This window comes from Aulonocara stuartgranti (genome assembly GCF_965226115.1).
Source record: "Aulonocara stuartgranti genome assembly, chromosome: 19".
In the NCBI taxonomy this organism is placed as follows: Eukaryota; Metazoa; Chordata; class Actinopteri; order Cichliformes; family Cichlidae; genus Aulonocara; species Aulonocara stuartgranti.
The window spans coordinates 32,700,259-32,720,855 of NC_138955.1; the positions used below are offsets into that span (position 1 = coordinate 32,700,259).

At 40.2% G+C, this 20,597-nt stretch overlaps 1 pseudogene across 1 annotated transcript in view; it reads right to left on the reverse strand.

The window, feature by feature from the left end:
- The window catches only part of LOC309695388, a 215,442-nt pseudogene that overhangs the window by 91,337 nt on the left and 103,508 nt on the right, over positions 1-20,597 (reverse strand). The gene's annotated exons all lie outside the window — the stretch shown is intronic.

The window sequence follows — 20,597 nt, forward strand, 5'->3', positions numbered from 1 at the left end:
TGCCATCATACTCCTCTTCCTGCCCTTCCTCATTCTCTACACACTTTTCCTCATATTCAAGCAGTTTCTCTGGCAGCTGCAGATTTCAAGTCTTTGTCTCAGACGTCCACTGAACATATTAATCCTTCAGGTAAATTTGCTACAGTAGCCACATATTTGGAATAAAATTAATTGGCTTCTTAAAAACACGGTGCAGTAAACGCTGCAATAATTTATGCACCTTTATAAATAAAGGGATTAGTAACATTTCAGGAATTGTGTTTTCATCTTTTTAGATGCTGATTACATTTCATTAGTTCAGCATGCAACATGAACATAAAATATATATAATGTACTGAGTGAATAAAACTCCCGGTGTATCTTGAATTCAATTAATATTAATAACATTAGTTCATTACATACATTTCAAAACACCCAAGGATGCTTTAGGATAAATGAGGAAAAAACAAGTGAAAATAGAAAAACAGGTTAAAATTAGACGATGCAGTTTTTAAACAGATGGATCAATATTTCTGATTTACTAGTGAATATTGATTTAAATGTCTGTGGCCACAATTTTTCCCTATTATTGCACACATTTAGGTTTACATCATGGTTTTTGATTAATTACTAATTACTAATTATTAAATCATTATCTAATTTAATAATTAATTATTTATTGCTACTTCATCTAAAACTTTGTTTCCTTGGATGCCAGGTCGACAGAGCAGGGAGAACATGCAGACTCCACAGAGAGTGGATGTGAACACAGGAAACAGCCTGAACCACTAAACCAAACGTGCTGTTGTTGTTGGCGTCTCTTTAAAAAAGACAAAAACAAACATCCACCATAAACAAAGTTGAAGATGAATCTGACTTTTAGCACTGCATTCCTTCTTTGTCCAAATGTTATGTAGAAGAGGGAATAATGTCACTAACATGACCTCTTCTCGTCAGTGTGGAGTGGAAATCGTAATCAGCAGTGAACGCATCCTGTTTGTCTTACGTACAGGAATCATTTGTGCTGTTTTCTTCAGCCCTTCCACACTCATCACTATCTCAGCTTCCTTTTAGCACCCCTTTTCTTCAATTTCATGTCCCTTCTGCTGACTGACACGCTCCTACTCCTCATCCCCCTTTTCTGCTGTCTTGGACATGCGCTCTTCCGTAGTGGCGTCTCGGCAGGACACTGATGTGCAATAAGCTTTTCTGAAAGGTCCCAGGAGTTCAGCACCAGCACAGCTACTTTCTCCCTCACTTTCTGTTTCCCTTTGTCTTTTTGCCGGCCTACTGCAAACCCCCACCCCACCCTTTTCCATTCACATCACATGAGTCTTGGAGATTGACAGCCTCCCCAAAGAGTGAGAGCTGGAACAGATGGAATATGAATGGCTCATTCATGTATGAAAAAGGTGCCTCGCTGAAGGAAGTGGTGTAGGGGGACCCTCAATTGCAAGTTAAGTATGACTAAATCCCATTGTCACCCCAGCACCACCCAACACATCCACTGCCTTTCCAGTCCCGCACACACACACTTTCACTTTAACAACAAAGGGAATGTGGGCATTGACATGTAGGACGCAATGACGAATAACAGCATTTGTACCATATTTCACTTGAAATAATCCAGGCTGTGTTTTCTTAATTGGACTGGTATTTATGTAGCATGTTTCTAGTATTGTTGACCTCTAAATGTGCTTTACATACAATTATGATGCATACACACCGATGGATGGTCGACGTGGACATTTGATTTCCACGTCTTTTCCACAAGCTCTGTAGTCGGTGGATGGGACCGCCAACATTCAACAACCTGCCCTGTGTTTTGACAAGTGTCGCTGACATTAGTCAATACCCAAAAACCTTTGTGGTCGTTGTATTGTTTGACTGTGAATGTGCAGATGGATGAGGTTAAACTGGATTTTGAGGATGCAGTTAGAAATTGAAACCTTCCAGCTGTCCAGTCAGCCTGACCATTAATACTTTAAATAGCATTCCTTCCTTCCTCCTTCCTGCATCCTAACAGACATTTGAATGAAATTTTGTGTGAACTGGCAAACATGTCCTTGCATTAGCACCACAAATGTGCTTGATGAGGTGACACTAACTTGACTTTCGACCACCAAATTCAGTTAAACCCTGAGTCCAACTAAACTTTGTGCACTAAGTGCGATTACATCCAGTGCAGTCTCAGGGTGCTGGACTTGGGGTGAAACCCTCCATGCATGGTAAGGAGCATCCTTGTCTTGATGTCAGTGGCTTCTATCTCCTCCTTTGGCCAGCCTATTACCCCAGCAGGGTACCTGATCACGGGCAGGGTGTAAGTGTTGATAACCCGGATCTTGTTCTTACCGTTCAGCTGACTCCTCAGGACTTGCCTGACCCTCTGCAGGTACTTGGTGGTTGGTACTCTAGTGTTGCACGCCACATCCCCACTGTCGCCCTGATGAAGGCTCTTAGGGACAATTCCCATTCTTAAAAACGAAGCCATTCCCAAGCAGATGCTTTCCATGTGATATTGCACAGTCAATCAAATCTGATGATAATGTTCTGTGTTCATAATTCCATCAGTTCCATCCATGTGGCTCCCATCTTATTCAATTCAGTTCAAAGAATTGTAAAATAATATTATTTGTATAGGGAAATTAATATCTAATGGATTATGGAAAATTATGAGAAAATGATTGAGGAATCTTTTAAAGCAGTCCTTTAGGGAAAAAAGTAATAAAACACAATGAAAACACTTCACTACACATAAAACTGTATTATTGGAAAATTGCAGCAAAAATTTGTGGCACAACTTCACCTGCTTCCAAGGTGCGTGGAGAGAATGAAAACATCACAATGCGGGAACTCCAGCAGCACTTGAAGGGAAGAGGAACAACTTTATTGACTGACCAACGCGTTTCGGCTTGTGGCCTTCATCAGGATATGTAGAAATAAATAGATAGATAAACATATGAGAATAATTGAGCATTGAAGCCATTAAATTAAACCAAAAAGGAGGTAATATTAATTTTATCTGGAAAAAAAGAGAAGCATTTTGGATATCATGTTTCTGCACCCAGCGATATGAATAAGAATTTTTCTATCAATGACTTTTTGTGAACTGTACCTTTTTTATGTTTTTATTCTTTTTCACCACTTACTTTGCTCTCTCAATTATTCTCGCATGGGTAATGCTTATTTATTTATTTCTATTTATTTTATCAGCAAAATTAGGAGTAGCATTCTAGACATCATTCCCTTTAAGCCTTATTGGAAAATTGTACATAAAATATCAAAAGTAAAAATAGTTATTTTACAGAAAAATGTTCCTCATCAGTGTTTAGTTGATTCAGTTTCTGGTTAAATTCATTTGTTAATATTTTATATTGTCTTTAATGTTCATTGTCATGTTCTATAAATCATATGTTTGTAGGTGCTCTCCTGTGAGAAAAAAACAAATAAAAGACAGTTATTCATGAGCCCAGAAACACAGGCCTGCATCCTGATTTTTTTTAAAAGCGATGTTAAAATATAATATAATATAAATATAAATTAGCCGAAAGGCTTGAGCAGGGTGTGACATGATTAACTGTCAATATCTTAAAGAGGGATGAAAATATTAATGAAAAGTGAAGATGGAGTGTTCGAAAAGCAGCTTGGTAAATGTTTTCATTCAGACTAATAGATGCTAATCTGAAAGTGCTGGGCGTGGCTCTACAGTCGTCATCGCCACCCCAAATAAGATAAAACAAGTCTACAGGGGGTCGAGTGTGGTCACAATATGCAGTTAGTCTAATTAGTAATCCATACTAATGGTAAGACATCCAAAATGTATGAGTGTATTATTTAAAATCATATTATTGTCTATGAAAATAGACATTTTACTCTATTGTGTGCACAGTTGTAAATATGCAGGCCAGCGTGTGACAGATAATTGCAGTGCAGTAATCAGTTTGTGTAGCCTGATGGCCTGTGGATAAAAACTGTTTTCTTCAGCCTGGTTGTTTTTGCTTTCACACTCCTGTAGGACCTGCCAGACAGCAGGAGTGTGAACAGTGCGTGCTGTGGGTGGGTGCGGTCCTTGATGATGTGTGCCTTCTCTATCATGCGGGCAGTTTAAGTGTCCTGTAGCCAGTGTTGGGGAGTAACGGAATACATGTACCGCCGTTACGTATTTAAAATACAAAATATGAGTAACTATTCTGTTACAGTTACCGTTTAAAAAGGTGGTATTCATAATACAGTTACTTTGTTGAAATAAATGGATTACACGGCGGTACTTTCCTGTTTCATTTTGTGGCGGGTCAGGACTTTTGTTTGACAGCTATGTTCAGTTGTTCCAGGCGGCAGCGTTACGGTTGCCATGGTTACAGGGTGACGCTCTCTCTCTGCGTGTTTCCCGTGGTGAGAGAGCGCCTTTTTGTTGTTGTTGTTGTTGTTGTGCTAAGCTAATAGGCAGAATGCTACAGCTCTAAAGAATGTAGCATCATGGGCAGTGTAGTCCGTGCTGCAGGGAGAATGGACTGCTGTACCCGTTATGTGTCTGTGAGCGAGGGAGGAAAAGGAAAAGTACGAGCTGTCATCGAGCAGAAACGGGAGCTGGAAGCATGTAAATATAATAATAACCACTTCAGCCAAGAAGAGTGCCTGACGAGCCCAGTTGTAAGTAAGCTATTAAGACTCGACTGTACGCTGTGTTTGTGTTTTCCTCTGAAACAATAAGTTCTGTTGGAGCAGTCTTTCAACGCCTCTCTCTGTCTCTCACAAGCAAAGTTGACCCACACAACAAAGTAAAGCTATTTTTCGGCTACGAGCCGACACAAACCGACGTATCAGCCAGAGGTCCCTTTACTACGGTTCGGAGCCACGGACCTTCAGTAATAGTCATAAATCACATTCATGTAGTTGTAAAAAGCATGATAATATATTAAGTAATCCAAAGTATTCAGAATACGTTACTCTCATCGAGTAACGCGAGCGCTTGTGGACAGCTGCTCTGTCTGCTTGAGCTTGGTGGTTTTTTGGGTTGCTGGCTGGAGTTGGTAGAATCCAACGTTCCCCTGACCTGTTCATCTATCACATGTGCTCAGTGTGAACCTGCTCTTACCTGTGAACAGCGCAGGACATCAGTGGTAGACCTGCCAATTCTACTGCCAATTGCAAGTCTGCCTCTGCAAGGGCAGTGAGTCCAGGACTCACCAGAGAACATTGGCCCCTCAGGCTACCCTCATGAAGTCTGTTTCTGGTTGTTTGGGGACAAATATTCACACCAGTGGCCTGCTGGAGGTCATTTTCTAGGGTTCTGGCAGTGCTCATCCTGTTCCTCGTGGATAAAGGACCAGATATGAGTCCTGCTGATGGGTCAAGGACCTTCGGGAGCCCTGTCCAGCTCTCCTAGAGGAAAAGTCTGTTTCCTGGAATTGAGATTGTTGTGGGAGACACAGCAAAGCTTCTGGCAGTGCCATGTATTGATGTGCCATCCTGGAGAGTCCAAGTACTATACTATATACTATACTATCTCATCTTGGTGACCTGTGGTGCTGTCTTGATTATTTCAAACTTGTGCACCCAACTTTTGTTTTCTAAAGTCTTTAAAAGTGTATGCTGTAAAATCATTCGACTCTGGAATAAAATATAAAAACATAAATTCATCTGGTTTGATGTTGTTTCCCTCTTTTCCAGGAGAGCTGGGCCATAACAAGCACTTTAAATTTACCTAAGGTAAGGAAAGGAAAACACAGAGTTAGGTTCATAGATTGTTGGACAAAGACACACGCTTTGTCGTTTCACCTCTGTACACCATCACAGTGGATGTGAACTCAAACAATCAAAATATGAAATGTGACGGATGATCACTTCTGGAAAACTGTGCTAAATCTGAGCAGTGAGTATATTCAATTCAATTCAATTCAATTTTATTTATATAGCGCCAAATCACAACAGCAGTCGCCTCTAGGCGCTTTATATTGTGCAGTAGATCCTAGAATAATAGACACAGAGAAAAACCCAACAATCATATGACCCCCTATGAGCAGCACTTTGGCGACAGTGGGAAGGAAAAACTCCCTTTTAACAGGAAGAAACCTCCGGCAGAACCAGGCTCAGGGAGGGGCGGGGCCATCTGCTGTGATTGGTTGGGGTGAGAGAAGGAAGACAGGATAAAGACATGCTGTGGAAGAGAGACAGAGGTTAATAACAGATATGATTCAATGCAGAGAGGTCTGTTAATACATAGTGAGTGAGAAAGGTGACTGGAAAGGAAAAACTCAATGCATCATGGGAATCCCCGGGAGCCTACGTCTATTGCAGCGTAACTAAGGGAGGATTCAGGGTCACCTGGTCTAGCCCTAACTATATGCTTTAGCAAAAAGGAAAGTTTGAAGCCTAATCTTGAAAGTAGAGATAGTGTCTGTCTCCTGAATCCAAACTGGAAGCTGGTTCCACAGAAGAGGGGCCTGAAAACTGAAGGCTCTGCCTCCCATTCTACTTTTAAATACTCTAGGAACAACAAGTAGGCCTGCAGAGCGAGAGCGAAGTACTCTAATAGGGTGATATGGTACTACAAGGTCATTAAGATAAGATGGGGCCTGATTATTTAAGACCTTGTATGTGAGGAGCAGGATTTTGAATTCTGGATTTAACAGGAAGCCAAAACAGGAGAAATCTGCTCTCTCTTTCTAGTCCCTGTCAGGACTCTTGCTGCAGCATTTTGGATTAGCTGAAGGATTTTCAGGGAGTTTTTAGGACTTCCTGATAATAATGAATTACAGTCGTCCAGCCTGGAAGTAATAAATGCATGAACTAGTTTTTCAGCGTCACTCTGAGACAGGATGTTTCTAACTTTAGAGATGTTGCACAAATGGAAGAAAGCAGTCTTACATATTTGTTTAATATGTGCGTTGAAGGACATGTCCTGGTCAAAAATGACTGCAAGGTTCCTCACAGCATTACTGGAGGCCAAGGTAATGCCATCCAGAGTAAGAATCTGCTTAGATACCATATTTCTAAGATTTTCAGGGCCGAGTACAATAACCTCAGTTTGATCTGAATTAAGAAGCAGAAAGTTAGCGACCATCCAGGTCTTTATGTCTTTAAGACATTCCTGCAGTTTAACTCATTGGTGTGTGTTATCTGGCTTCATGGACAGATAGAGCTGGGTGTCATCTGCATAGCAGTGTAAATGTATGCTATGTCTTCTAATGATGCTGCCTAAGGGAAGCATGTATAATGTAAACAGAATTGGTCCTAGCACTGAACCCTGTGGAACTCCATAATTAACCTCAGTGTGTGAAGAGGACTCTCCATTTACATGCACAAACTGGAGTCTATTAGATAGATATGATACAAACCACTGCAGTGCAGTACCTGTAATACCTACAGCATGTTCTAATCGCTCTAATAGGATATTATGGTCGACAGTATCGAACGCTGCACTGAGGTCTAGCAGGACAAGCACAGAGATGAGCCCACTGTCAGAGGCCATAAGAAGATCATTTGTAACCTTCACTAAAGCTGTTTCTGTGCTGTGCTGAGCTCTGAAACCTGACTGAAACTCTTCAAATAAACCTCTGCAGATGATCTGTTAGCTGTTTGACATCTACTCTTTCAAGGATGTTTGATATAAAGGAAGGTTGGCTCAACTCTTTTTGTCTGAACTTTGTCTTTCTCTGAATTTAAATAACATTTTTATTTAGCTTTTGTTGTACTGTTCTTCACATATGTTTTTGTGTTTTTGCCTAATACATGAGCCTACAGGTAAGCTTTTCTTGAGTGGGATGGGATGGATCTTTGTCCTTCGTTTAAAAGGAAGAAGGAAGAAAGGATACCACATTTTTTCCCATTATATCAAGTTTTTTTATAAATTGATTTTATTTTTGGCGTTTAATACTAGAAACACCAAATAGTCCATGTCATTTTGACCAAATAGAAATTAACACAAAGCCACAGCCTAGATAAAACAATGACTGCACAACTACTCTTTCCAGTCACCCCAGCCATAAACTGTTCAGACTACTTCCATCAGGAAGGAGGTTCTGCAGCATCCTGTCCCGTACCAGCAGACTGAGAGACAGCTTCTTCCACCAGGCCATCAGACTGCTGAACACGTCATAGACACCTCAGCTTCACTACTGGAACTTCAACATTATGCACTCCACACTGTATATAAATGCCACTTGTTTTGCACATATTCAACTCTGTATATTTTATATATTTTATTATTATTATTATTATTATTATTTTATTTTATTTTTTTACTATTTAATTTGTAAAAATGTGTATACACACACACACACACACACGTAGGAAAATATTTAGTATACACATCCAGAAATGCATACACTATTATATATTGTACATATATTTATTAGTTTCAGGTTGGCCATTCTTGTATTTTGCTCGTTTGTGTTGTTGTGTTTGCACATCTCTGTTGCTTGTGGGGCTCGCACACAAGAATTTCACTCGCATGTGCTGTGCCAGTGTGCCTGCACATGTGATGTGACAATAAAAAGTGATTTGATTTGATTTGTGATTTGATTTGGATGTTTGATATGAAAGGAAGGTTGGAGATTGGCCTATAATTAGCTAAGACTGCTGGGTCTAGAGATGCTTTTTGAGTAAAGGTTTAACTACAGCTAGCTTGAAGGCCTGTGGTACATAGCCGATCATTAGAGATAGGTTGATCATATTTAAGATCGAAGAATTAATTAATGGCAGGAATGGGGTCTAAAAGATGGTTTGGAGGAAGTAATTATTGAAGTTAACTCAGAAAGATCAATTAGAGAAAAAGAGTCTAATATAACATCAATGGTACTAAGAGTAGCTGTAGATAATATTACATCTGTGGGATGATTATTGGTAATTTTTTCTCTAATGATAAGAATTTTATTTGTGAAGAAGTTCATGAAGTCATTACTAGTTACCGTTAAAGGGATGGTTGGCTCAACAGAGCTCTGACTGTTTGTCAGCCTGGCTACAGAGCTGAAGAGAAACCTGGGGTTGTTCTTATTTTCTTCAATCAGTGATGAATAGTAAGATGTTCTGGCTTTGCGGAGGGCTTTCTTATAAAGCAGCAAACTATTTCTCCAGGCTAAATGATGATCCTCTAAATTTGTGACACGCCATTTCCTCTCCAGATTACGAGTCATCTGCTTTAGGCTACGTGATGGAGAATTATACCACGGAGTCAGGTACTTCTGATTTGAGACCTTAGTTTTCACAGGAGCTACAGTATCCAGAGTTGTACGTAGTGAGGAGGTGAAATTATTAACAAGATAATCGACCTCTGTTGGGGTAGCGTTCAGATAGCTGCTCTGCTCTGTGTTGGTACAGGGCATTGAAGATGATAACAGTGGGTGGATTATATTCTTAAACTTAGTTACAGTGCTTTCAGAAAGACATCTACTGTGATAAAGTCTACTCTTCACCGCTGTGTAATCTATTATTGTAAATGTAAATGTTATCAGGAAATGATCAGACAGGAGAGGGTTTTCAGGAAACACTGTTAAATGTTCAGGTTCGATGCCATATGTTAAAACAAGATCTAGAGTGTGATTAAAGTGGTGGGTGGGTTCTTTTACATTTTGAGAGAAGCCAATTGAGTCTAATAACAGACTAAATGCCATGTTGAGGCTGTCACTTTTAGCATCTACATGGATGTTAAAATCACCCACAATAATTATTTTATCTGAGCTCAGAACTAAATTAGATATAAAGTCTGAGAAATCAGACAGAAACTCTGTGTAAGGCCCAGGTGGACGATAGATGATAACAAGTAAGACTGGTTTCTGAGTTTCACAGCTGGGGTGGACGAGGCTAAGCAGCAGGCTTTCAAATGAATTAAAAGTCTGTCTGGGTCTTTGGTTGATTAATAGGCTGGTGTGAAAAATTGCTGCCACACCGCCCCCTCGGCCTGTACTTCGAGGTTTCTGGTAGTTAGAATGACTCGGGGGTGTTGATTCATTTAAACTAACATAATCATCCTGCTGCAACCAGGTTTCTGTAAGGCAGAGTAAATCGATTTGTTGATCAATTATTAAGTCATGTACTAACAGAGACTTGGAGGAGAGAGACCTAATATTTAATCATCCACATTTCACTGTTTTACTCTTTGGTTCAGATGTGGATACTGTATTGTTCTTTCTTTGTAATTGTTTATGTTTAAGTTGTTTGTTGCTGGTTTTTAGTTTGTTTTTTGTCTTTTTGGAAGCTGACACAGTCTCTATGGAGATGGGTTTTTGGGGGGGTAGCAGGAGGAGAGAAGCTGCAGAGAGGCGTGTAAGACTGCAACTCTGCTTCCTGGTCCCAACTCTGGATAGTCATATTTTCAGAATCAGAATCAGAATCAGAATACTTTATTAATACCGAAGGAAATTAGGGTTACAGCAGGCAGCACGCTAAAGGCGCATGCGCACTTACAAAGGAACCTTCTGACCAAACTTACACAAACAACACATTGTGTAAACATGTCAGAAAGGTAGGCTGATAGGGAAAAAAAAACAACGAAAATACATAACATGAGGTGAGAGGAGGAGATAAAAAAACTCCACTCAGACTGAGGTCCTAGTGGGAGAACATTTTGATAACAGAAAAAAAACACCTCAGCACAAAAAGCACATGACTATCAATACACCATAGAAACACAAGACAAGCAACAGGGGCGGGTAAAGGGTAAGAGAGAGCTGGTGTAGATGAGGAGTAGCTAAACATCTGACACAATGAGCAGGAAAGTGCAGGAGGGACAGGTGAAGAGGCCATGGTGCTAATGAGTCAGCTACGTGAGTGAATACTTTGGCTATAAGTTAGGTAGTGAGTACACAGAGAGTGTGCTTCGGATGAAGCACGTGAAGATTATACTATGAAAACAAAAGTTATCTAAAAGTTTTTAATTCAATTGTTAAGCAGATAAGCTACTCAAAAACACCACTGTGTGTTTGAGCAGGAACGGGAAATGATACTCCGAACACCAGCGAACACCAAGTGACACCAAGTATATCCCTGTAAATGTCACAGTTCATCCTGCTATTTCTAGCAGCAGTCCTAAAATCTACTGGTAACCATTTATGGCAATATTGTAACAGTGGCTCCACGATATTTAACATTTTACACATTTGACAGGTAAAGGGACATACAATGGTTTCTCTCCTGGTACAGGTTTTAGAAGTGTGCAGGCTCTTTCAGATGTTTCCTGGCAAAGTTTATTTTGAGTGGTTTGCACCTTGATGTATTTTCATTGATGAAGGCATCTCCTCATACTAGATCTCGACAGAGATGCTTCTACCGTGACTTGGTTAAATGCACAGTTGCTTTGCATTCAACCAATTTTTGCATCATGCACTTCATCTGTATTCTGTGCTCCTTTAGGCTTTTTGTTATTGCTGAGTTTCACCAAATTGCTGATTTTGCCACATTTCTGTTTATTTCTGGTATTTTTATTTAGTTTCTATTTGTTTTCAGCCTAATGATTTTAGGCCTCTTTCACTTTTTCTGACATTTATTTGAGTCTTTCAAATTACAATGAAAAATATTAAATACTAATTAACGTTAGATATTATGGCTTCTTCATTTGTCACCTGGCCCTGGAACTGTTTGTCAGTGAGCCTCTGTTATGACTGACTGTTGATAAAAACTGACGTCATTTCTAAACTGTTAATGAAAATGTTTTTGTAAAAACCTCTTAATTTAAAGCTGAAAGTTTTTATTTATTTTAAATCATATACTGAATTCACTGTAATGGTGTACTGAGGCAAAACTACAAAACTGTATGTTTGTCCAACTAATTATGGACCTAACTGTATATGTTAAGGGGTTAATAGGTTGTCAGTAGTAACACTGGCTCCAGACATCACTGTTGAGAGGGGCTGAGAGTCACACAGGCCTTCTTTCCTATTTTTGAATTTCTGATCTGAAATTGCGGCAGAGACCAGCGCTGAATCATGGCCTCCCAAACATCTGCTGTCAGATTGCAGTGAATAATTTAGCTGTTGATCCATCTGAATGTACGTTTCAGTTTCTTGTTTTTCTCTCCCGAGTCCATTTGTGAGTGCCTGTGTGTGTGTGTGTGTGTGTGTGTGTGTGTGTGTGTGTGACTTGTGTTCTTAGGAAATAAAATCCTTCAATCAACAGCAACAACAACAAAATGTTCTGCTGGTCTGAGGAATCCCTGTGTGGCTTGAAGACGCACACACTCATGCACACACATGCACACGCACACACTCACTCTCAGGCTAACTGCACTCATTTTAGCGGTGGGCAGCAATATTTCTACAACAGTTTTACATCTTGTGTTGGGCACGTCTGAAAAATGGGCCTTATTTCAGCTCCAACACTGTTGCTAAGTGGCACATCTCATTAGAATGATTTAGGCAAACTGAAAATGATATTACAATAATTTCAAAAGCTCTATCAGTGGGTTTATCCTCCCAAATGATCATTTAAGTCCTGCTTGTAATGGCTATGAGACTGTTAGTGGGGTTATTCATTTCAAACTGTGTTAAGCACAGCATGCACAGCCATTAGGGCTCAGTATCAGTATGCTTATGCTTACTGAAATGAGAGTAAAACGATTGTGAGGAAATAGTTATCAAGCAGCATAATATCCACGGACCCAATCCTCTGCAAACCAAAGTAACATTAAGGCTCCAACTTTGAGATTGAGAAAGTTAGGGGAGCGTTAGTCTGAGGCTACAGTACCCCTCACCACACACACACACACACACACACACACACACACACACACACACACACACACACACACACACACACACACACACCGATAGCAGCTCATATTAAAGTGTGTGTGATTGTGATAATTGGTTAAAGCTCAGTGTTATTTGTTTCTTGTTAAGTGACACCTTTATTTCATCTGCTGGCTGTTTATTAGGAAACACAGTTTTGTTCTTATTAACATTATAAAAAAATAAGCAAATGCACTCATTTAAAATGTTATAGATGCAAAATAATAGGACTGTCTTACTTACTGTGAGAAATAAGTTCCCATCATGCTCACAGCGGTTTGGGCCTCTGTCTGATACTCCCTGAAGTCCTTTACATTGCAAAGCTGACCAGCTGATGTTTATAGTCCTGACGGTGATGCCCTGATGTCCTGATGCAGATAAAATAGGCACAATGTACATTTCAATTCCTTTAATTTTAAATATGTTTATATTGTCTATCCTGTAAAATAGCCAGATATCTATTCATATTAATGTACAGAATTCACCTGCTTGCTGCTACTACTGCACATTCACCCAGTGTATATACTATATAAATATATATATATATATAATGTTCTTCCTCTACACCCCCCCCCCCCCCCCCCCCCCAATTTTTTTGCACATGTCGAGGAGCGTGTCAGGCTACATTTCACTGTGTGTTATACTTGTATAACTATGCATGTGACAAATAAAGAACCTTGAACCTTGAACCTTGAAATAATTACAACTTGCAGAATTTTCAGTCAATTTTCAAATGGTTTAGTATTTATACTTGATAGTTATATATAGTAAAAAAATAACTGATAGGATGTTAGAAGTTATTTTCTCAGTCCCTACTGTTTCTCTCGATTTGGGCAAAGGATGTGTGGTTGTGTAGTCTGGAGTGAGTGGAAGGGAGATCAATGGAGTGTTCTGGAGGCAAGCAGATGCTCAGCTCTGGAGTTGCTCAGTAAAAAGATGAATAGTGTTGGGTGTGGAGGGCGACGCATTCGTGTGGGAGGTGTGTTTGAGCTTGGATATAGTCAGGAAAAAGGTGTTTCATATGAAGTCATTTACATATTTAATGAAAACCTGAAGCGTGGTGGCAGGTTTTAGTTTGGCGAATGAGCGCAAACGGGAGCAAAGTGATTTGGGTGAGTGGAAGTGGGGAAAAATCACTCTCCAAGGTGCCGTCAGGGCACTTAACCCTTGTGACCTAAAAGGAAACAGAATTTGTCAGCTGACCTTTAGTTTTTTGTTTTTCTGAAAATGTTCGGCACAACCTGAAATCTTCAGCAGCATCCATGGATTAGATGCTCTCGGGGAAATAAAACATCTTTTAAAACTCTCCATTCAGGAGAAAATAAAAGATATTCCATCCAAAGACCAGCTGCCAGAAATTCATACTCTTAATGAGCAGTGTGGAGAAAGTAAACTTCTCTCTGTGGTGGAGCCCAGGAGAGTTGGACTCAGTGTACACACATGAAATGCGATTATATTAAGGCTCTGCAAACAAATAGATTTCCTCCACCACTCTGTCATCTCTGACGGCACAAAGTAAAGAGATGGGGGTTGTAGCGGAGGCGGTGTGGAGTTTAGGCATCTATAACAACTTCCTGTAATTGCGATTTATTGAGAAGGAAGCGGAGAGTAAAGATTTTGAAATTATAAGTCATTATGTGCTGGAGAGAGTAAGTGAGGTAGGGGGTTGGTGACATAAAATACAGCTGACAAGCCCAGGCAAATTAGCCCAGGACCATTACAAAAATCACTTAATTGCCGGCAATTCTGTCAGGTCAATTGACTCTAATTGAAAAAAAGAGAGAGAATAACAAAAAGAATATTATTGCAGTGAGAGGCAAGTGCCTGAAATGAGGTGAGCAGTCAGGAAACAGGCAGTGATTGGAGATCACAATGCAGCTCCCCCCATCTCTGCATCTGGCATGATGTAACACGCTGCCGCGGCACAACTTTGACACTTTTAATCACTGCATTTGTGATCGTGCTGCCAGAGGAGGTTACACAAGAGAAAAGATATACCTTTGAATCTGTGCAGCCCACTCTTAAAACCATCTATATTTTCATATTCACCGTTTTCATTCACCAAATTGGAATTGCTATAACTCGATATGTCAGATCACTTTTATTTAGTGCTGTCAGCGCTGACGCGTTGACGCTGTGCAGCCCCACGCACGGGGCGATCCTCGATAACTCGCTAACAGAGATTTGCCGCGTTAATGCAGTTATAGCGTTAACGTCACATGTGCTGGTACACTGAATTGAACTGAAACAAGCCACATATAAGAGCAGGAATGTGAGAATTCTAAGAATGAATATATGTGCAATTTTAAGGATGCACATGACTAATATGTATGCCAAATATATATATATATATATATGCATATATATATATGTGTGTGTGTGTGCGTGTATATATATATATGTAAAACAGAGGTCAGCACTTTAAATATTGTGCAAAAGAAATGGCATACATGTAAAAATATCAAATTACATTTTAAAGATTTGGAAACCACAGGAAGAAGACATTAACAGAATAAGTTAAGTAGTGCTCCTGTAACTATCACAGCTTCAGTATAAGTCCACCACCAGAGTGGATTTAAACTTTCAGCGTTACTTCAATAGGTTCACCAAAAGTACAGCATTCACTGTTTAGGAATTAACCATTTTTATACATAGTTACAGTGGTGTGCAAAGGAAAACATACAATTATTTTGTCATGGTCCAAATAATTATGGACTGCCTTCTACAAACCTCAGTAAATCATGTGTGAGTCATTAAAATAGCCTCCTGCTCAAGTGTTAAGCTCTCGTGGAAAACCTGGACACAAGCGCGGCGCACACAGGCGCATTTAAAAGATGTTTATTGTCAACAGAGCTTTCAAAGCACAGTCTCCTCAGGGAAAAGCAGCAGCAATCCAGCAGCAGCTCTCGAACAAAGGCTGAGCAGGGAGCAGGCGAGTTATCTCCACAAGCGTCTCTCCCCTTTCTGAATCTCTCCCGAGCAGGTCTGCTCTCCACAGCGGCTGGACAGAGAAGATCAAGGTGAGTTTGCACACATACAGCAGATAACGAACAATGAGGGAGCCACACTTTTATACCACATGTAGTGTAACAATTTGGCATTAACAGAGGGAAAACTCCAGCCTTTTGTATCCAGGGCAACGTGCAGGTGTGTCTTAGGTATGAGGGTCAGGTGTGCGATTACTGGGGTGGAGACCTCAGCTACTCTCTGCCTCTGAAACACAAACCACACGAAAGTGATAGGATTTCCGCCTCTTTTTAGAGAACCGGCTCTTTCGGCTCCCAATCGGCTCTTCAGGTTGTTTTGTTGCTTTAATTTATTTATTATTAACAACAATATAAAATTATGCACAAAAGGAATTACTAATGTAAAAAAATGTGGTTTTATTTATACATGTTTATATATAAATATATGCGGTGGCCCCTAGAGACAAAACACGTACAAACTCCAAAACACATTTCTAGCGTTAACTGAACTTCCAAACAGAGCTACTAGATCACTTAAATTACACAATTGAAAGCATGTGTGTGTTGTTTGTGTATTTATACACAAGCACTCATATATATTTAAATAATTTTAAAAAAATCGTCATTTACCTGTTACTACCACACACCAAATCTGGTCGTTGGTACTTGCTGGCTTGTGTAGCTACTAGGTAACAAAAGCTCCAGTTTTGTATGTGCTTTGTCTGTAGGGGCCACCGTAAATATACTTTTATTTATTCACTCCACATAAAATGTAATAAATAAATCATATAATACAAAAACCAACTGTTCACATTTCAGCTTTTAACTATTTAAATTTTCAGCTTTTTCCTTTTATAAATCTAAAGTGAAACAACACAAAACACTGCAAACCACAACACAATTAAATATAAATTGAAATATGAAAACAAAAAGAACATGCACATTCTCTGTCATATGGGCCTGCATGAATAAACTTTCTGAATCCTTAATCATCCGCAACTGAAAATAGTTGTGGATGATTGCTATACCTTTCTAATGTGACATTGTTGTCCCTGGCTCTCTCTCTCTCCCTCCCGCTCTGTTCCTGTGCTACTGCGAGTGTAACTACCGCCCCTCCCCCCTCTTCCCAGCGCAAAGCACAAGGCTCGCGTGCGGAGTGAAGTGGGAAAAAGTGCGAGAGAGAGGGTGAGAGAAAGAAAAAAAAACCCACAGCTCGCGATAAGGAGCCGGCTCGCGTCGTTCACTTCAAAGATCCGTCTCGTTCACGACCGACACATCACTACTGAAAATACTGACGGCGTGGAGGGCGGGGTTGTACTGACCTCTCACCTTAGGAGAAGCAAGTAAATAATTCATGAGGTGAACAAGAAAGAAAACGATGTAGCTTTTTAATAACTTTAAAAAAACGTAAACAAGGATTCAAAGAACATCGACTCAGTGATGCTGACATTAGTGCTGCTTTGATTAGGTGAGAATGTCATACTTCAACAAGTCTCTGTTTCTGTCTGTTCTAAAGCACAATCAAGCTTTTCAACATTATAATTTGTTAATGACTGAAGCATTGATTGATGTCTTTTATACACTCTTACATATCGTGTTAAAAACTTTAATACACCACGAGCCAATAAATGCTGTTGAAACACTAAAGCTTAGAATAATCTGAATCGTGTTTTAGTCTTGGATGTGTGGCTGCCTGACAAGCAGTGACCGACTGACCCTTTGAGATAAAACCACAGACTCACTCCTTTGGAATCTAGGTTTCATAAATGGATTCATAATTCAGGAATTTTTCATTAACAGACAATCGACTAACTCAGGTGAGCACATATCAGAGGACTGCAGAGTGTAAGCTCTGCATTCATCCAACTCTATGCAGTAAACTGAAATAGGCCGAACATTTACAGTGAGCGGCACCTATGTGTGTGTGTGTGTGTGTGTGTGTGTGTGTGTGTGTGTGTGTGTGTGTGTGTGTGCGCTCACTCCTTGGTGTATGTAAGACCTGATTGAAAGAACAGGACAGCCTGATCAGTACAGGCTGTGATTAATAGCCTCAGTGATAATAATAATCAGTTAATTGATCATGGCTGTCTGGAACACTGGAGTGTTTTGCGTGTCTTTGAGTGTATATGTGTGTGTGTGTTTATGTGTGTGGCATTTGGGAGTTCTCTTCTTGTTTAAATATGAACTAAATATCTAAATATTTGACTGTGTTAAAGCATGTAGACCTTGCTCTAAAAATAAACTATATAAAAATGGCTCTTCCCTCTGAGGGTTTTCCCTGTGAAAACTGCAGTATCTCATAATAATATTTGGAATCAGTAGAAGCATTTTTTCTCGGCACTCTCAGTGTCGCTCTTAACTGGTAGCTGAGATTACAAGTTCTTCAGAGTGAGAGTTCACAGCTAGCTAAAGTAGTTGTTGGATTGTCTAAAGGCCCTTCAGTTTGTAGGACTTCCCGTATGCTACACAATTACCCAGCCGTCGACCCGTCCATCTGGGTGATTCAGCAGTCTGAGTAGTTATGCCAGACTGTCTTCCACTGCCTTTGATACTGAGGGATTCCCAGGCTAGCTAAGATGTAATCTCTGCACAGTGTGGAGGATCTGTCCGAGTCTAATCTAAAAATCACGATGGCCCTTCAGTCCAGCAACACTTTGTTTCAGGCTTCTAGCTGTTGGTTGGCTGACCTAAGAATCAGAAAACAGCTTTACACTTTAAATACAAGTTTAAAATCGACCCTTTAACTGTTTATAGGAATCTTATGGTGTTTGTAATTTATCTTATTTCATTTCTTGTTTATTCATTTTTTTTTCTTTACCAAATTCAATAATTTTGCTGTTTTTATGGAATTAGGCTGTCAGTATCCTGTAAAGCCCTGAAGGAAAATCTGAACCCAGACTAAGCAAAAGGTGCTTGAGCTGCAGTTGGTCAGATTAGCTCATATTTAAAGGAAAAGTCCAAACCTGAAATGTCAACATTGTAATCCAGTAGCACCTGGAAATCAAATGTGAACAAAAGACAGGCTGAGAGACACAGAGGCATCTCGGAGAGAGAGACAGAGGAAAAACTTCAGAGCGAGGAAGAAGAAGAAGAAGAAGAAGAAGAAGAAGAAGAAGAAGAAGAAGAAGAAGAAGGGCAGTGGAGTCACTGACATCTGTGGGTCAAAGTGGAGCCTCACACAGAAAACAGCACACACTGTCTTTGTTCACTTCACCATTATGTGAACTGAGCTGAATTCTGAGCTGAGTAACAGTGTGTGTGTGTGTGTGTGTGTGTGTGTGTGTGTGTGTGTGTGTGTGTGTGTGTGTGTTTAGGAGCTGACTAAAACAACGCTGTGGCAGTGCTGGTGTGTACTTGGATATTATGACTGAGATCTTAGTATCCAAAGAACATCCATGCATTTATCATTGTTTCTATTCAGTTCACTTCAGTTTTATTTACACAGCGCCAAATCACAACAACAGTCGCCTCAAGGTGCTTTATATTATAAGGTCGACCCTACAATAATACATACAGAGAAAAACCCAACAATCATATGACCCCCTATGAGCAGCACTTTGGAGACAGTGGGAAGGAAAAACTCCCTTTTAACAGGAAGAAACCTCCAGCAGAACCAGGCTCAGGGAGGGGCGGGGCCATCTGCTGTGATTGGTTGGGGTTTCTGTCTCTAAAAAGGACCAAAATGTAAAAAAATCAACTGCATGTTGTTTTCAAATTAAAAAAAAAACTAGTGACTGAGACCCTAAACGATGGACATAAAAGACTTTGTGTGATGCCACCTACAGGACTGTTCAGTTAGACGTATAAACTACCAGTCAGAAGTTTGGAGACACCTTCTTATTTTTCTTTATTTTCACGACTGTTTACTTTGTAGATTCTCACTGAAGGTATCAAACTATGAATGAACACATATGGAGTTACAGTGGGGCAAAAAAGTATTTAGTCAGCCACCGATTGTGCAAGTTCCCCCACTTAAAATGATGACAGAGGTCAGTAATTTGCACCAGAGGTACACTTCAACTGTGAGAGACAGAATGTGAAAAAAAAATCCATGAATCCACATGGTAGGTTTTGTAAAGAATTTATTTGTAAATCAGGGTGGAAAATAAGTATTTGGTCACCTCAAACAAGGAAAATCTCTGGCTCTCACAGACCTGTAACGTCTTCTGTAAGAAGCTTTTCTGTCCCCCACTCGTTACCTGTATGAATGGCACCTGTTTGAACTCATCATCTGTATAAAAGACACCTGTCCACAGCCTCAAACAGTCAGACTCCAAACTCCGCCATGGCCAAGACCAAAGAGCTCTCGAAGGACACCAGGAAAAGTATTGTAGACCTGCACCAGACTGGGAAGAGTGAATCTACAATAGGCAAGCAGCTTGGTGTGAAAAAATCAACTGTGGGAGCAATCATCAGAAAATGGAAGACATACAAGACCACTGATAATCTCCCTCGATCTGGGGCTCCACGCAAGATCTCATCCCGTGGGGTCAAAATGATCATGAGAACGGTGAGTAAAGATCCCAGAACCACACGGGGGGACCTGGTGAATGACCTGCAGAGAGCTGGGACCAAAGTAACAAAGGTCACCATCAGTAACACACTACAACGGCAGGGAATCAAATCCCGCAGTGCCAGACGTGTTCCGCTGCTGAAGCCAGTGCATGTCCAGGCCCGTCTGAAGTTTGCCAGAGAGCACATGGATGATACAGCAGAGGATTGGGAGAATGTCATGTGGTCAGATGAAACCAAAGTAGAACTTTTTGGTATAAACTCAACTCGTCGTGTTTGGAGGAAGAAGAATACTGAGTTGCATCCCAAGAACACCATACCTACTGTGAAGCATGGGGGTGGAAACATCATGCTATGGGGCTGTTTTTCTGCCAAGGGGACAGGACGACTGATCCGTGTTAAGGACAGAATGAATGGG